The following is a 3,277-nucleotide window of genomic DNA, read 5'->3' as shown; positions in this document are numbered from 1 at the left end:
ATAGTATTTGCGTTTCAAAGCAATGGAGCTTTATTCATTTCTGTGACGATTGTCATTTTAACGTTTCAATGGAAGTAGGTTCAAATTTCCTACGCATCGCATAAAACATATCTGCTTGTACGCTTTAAATGATAGTGAATCCTCCTGCTGAATGTAAAGAGCTCTCGTTTCATAGTGTCTGCGTTTCAAAGCAATAGGGGTCTAATGCTTTATATATCGCAATGGTCGCGTTTAACTTCAGCGTTTCGAAGTGAGTAGGGTACAATCTTCTAAGCATTCCAATATGCTTAACTCCGTTTACAATTCTAAAGGATGTGGCGTCTACAGGTCCACGCAGTGAGTAGGCGCTTCATTGTGCCTACGTGTTAGAGTAATAGAGTTATAATGCTCCATGCAATGCGATGGCGTTTCTCAGTTCAGCGTTTCAATGTATGTTAGTTTTTAGTTTCTATACATATCAATTTTGCTTACTAGGTACTTCATAACAATGTATGCAATTCCTACAGATCCATGTAACTGTTGACTCTTCTAACTGTCAAATTGACATAGTAATTGACTTCCAATGGTCCATACAGCTTTTTAGTTCTACGTTTCAAAGTAAGCGAGTTGTAGGTATCTACACAACGCAATTACGTTTACCTGGTACTACGTTACAAAATGTGTAATATCTACAGTTCCGTATAACTATTCTGCACTTCTAAGTATCAGCTTGTCAAAGTAATTGACTTTCAATGCAATGCGATGGCGCTTCTTAGTTCTACAATTCAATGTTCTTTATCTGAACGTGTCTGTAGAAATAGCACTTCATGATATTCTAAGTGCATGTTTCAAGTTATTATATATGTTTACTCTTATCGTGTATTTCAGTTGATTGTCAATAGATTACCATTACTAAATACCCTATTACATCCAAAATCCTAATTAATTTTACATTATTTTATGATTTTCTAATAATAAATATTCCATATTAGTATATATATTTATTCTTATCATATATTTTAATTGATTGCTAATAGAATACCCTCTCTAAATAGTCCATTACATCTAAAATTCCATCTAATTTCGTACTATTTCATGATATTTTAAATAAATATTTCAAATTGGTACAAATATTTGCAGACATTTATTTTAATTGTAAAAAGGATTTCCCCTCGAAACGTTAAATTACAACTAAAATTGTGCCTCATTATATATAATTTCATGACGCTTTAAATAATTATTTCAAATTATTATATATGCTTCAACTTAACATATGTTTTAGTTAATCCTAAATAGAATATCCTCTAAATACTCCATTGTATCTAAAATCTTATCTAATTTTGTATTATTTCTTTACATTTTAAATATATATTTCAAATTAGTACATATATTTACACTTATCATATATGATAGTCGATTCTAAATAAAATATCCCCACTAAATATTCCATTAGATCTGCATTCCTACCTAATACTATATAATTTTACTATGTTTGAAGTAAATATTTCAAACCAATGTATATGCTTACACTTACCATGTATTTTAGTTAAATTCAAAGAGAATATCCCCTCTAAATACTCTAATGCATCCATATTCCTATGTAATTTTATATCATTTTATGATGTGTTAAATAAGTATTTCAAATTAGTATATATGTTCACATTTATCATAAATTTTATTTAAGTGTATATATAATATCCCCTCTAAATGCTCCATTACACCTAAAGTCCTATCTAGTTTTGTATCATTCCATACTGTTTTAATTAGTTACATCAAATTGGTACATATACTTACACTTATCATATATTTTATATATCATATATTACATTTAAAATCTCATCTAATTTTATATCATTTCGTGATGTTCTAACCCTTTCACTACGGACACCAACTATAGCCGGCGGCCGCGCGAAGTGCTGTGCGTACTGATGCCGGCTATAGTCGATGTTCGCCAGACCTGCTGTGCGTACGGGTGCCAACTATAGTCGGTGCCGCGTGATCACCTACGCTGACTCCGTTGCTAAAACAGAATCTACCGTATCGGTAGAATATCTTTTGAATCTAGTGGCTCGTACTGTACTAAAGCCTGCCAAACACATATTCGACATACGAAGTATTTGCAAGGCACAAAACTATAATAAAAAACAGGGATTATAATATAAGATCTTACTTGAACTAATATAAGTCGGACAACATGTAAGTTGAATAGATTATTGTCGACTTTTACAGTTGAGGTAAATTCTAAGGTTATAAATGATTATCTAAAAATTTTAGTTTTATGTTTGCGTAAAATTTGTTTTTTAATTTTTAATTGCACCCTCCTTACAATTTCTGGATGGAGTTCAAAAGGAATTCAATTCTTGATTGGATTAACTGATTACGAAAATGATACCGTGAGTGAAAACGAAGATCATTTCGCTGAGCACAAAAAAAGAAAGTATATATGTAGTACCTCAGACTCAGAAGTAGAGAACAATGAGCGAGAAAATAAGGACCATTGTGATTCCTGGACGCCAAACACATTCATCCCTAAGTTACATCCATTTACCCCAGAAAATACAGGAATTATACCAAACATTAACAGATCAGAAAAAGCAATTGATTACTTTGAACTCTTTGCTTCAGACGAGTTCGAGCAATTTATTTTAAATGAAACAAATGCCTATTGGAAAAAAATAACAATAATATGAAAGATGGTGAAGCGACAATGCTGTCCGAAATTTACTGCTTTTTTGCTGTGTCATTTCTAATGACACGCAACAAGAAGTTGTCCTTAAAGGAATACTGGAGGGTAAACAAATTCCTGCGTAGTGACATTTTTGCTGAGATTATGCATAGAGACAGCTATTTTAAATCGTTATCGTTGCTACATTTCAGTCAAGATATCACATATACCAATGATAAATTATATATAATAAGGAACGTGATTGATATGTTCCAGAAAATTTCTGCCATTCATTCTATCATTACCAAAAATTATGCATCGATGAGAGTATACATCTATATAAAGGGCGGCTTTCATTCGAACAATACATTCCTTCGAAAAGAAGTAGATTTGGGATAAAATCATGTATTCTTTGTGATTGTCGAACTGGTTCTGTACAAGAACTTATTGTTTACGCTGGGTCGTCGACTATAATCAACAGCCAAAATAAGAAAATTAGAAAATCGAGAACGATAGCAGAAGCCCTAATGGCGCCCTATCTAGGAAAGGGACATACAGTTTACCTAGATAATTGGTATTCAAGTCCAGCTTTGTTTAATTTACTATATAATAATCATACAAATGCGTGAGAGA

This window comes from Xylocopa sonorina, unplaced genomic scaffold, assembly GCF_050948175.1.
Source record: "Xylocopa sonorina isolate GNS202 unplaced genomic scaffold, iyXylSono1_principal scaffold0031, whole genome shotgun sequence".
Taxonomy (NCBI): Eukaryota; Metazoa; Arthropoda; class Insecta; order Hymenoptera; family Apidae; genus Xylocopa; species Xylocopa sonorina.
Note: the sequence above shows the minus strand (reverse complement) of the source record.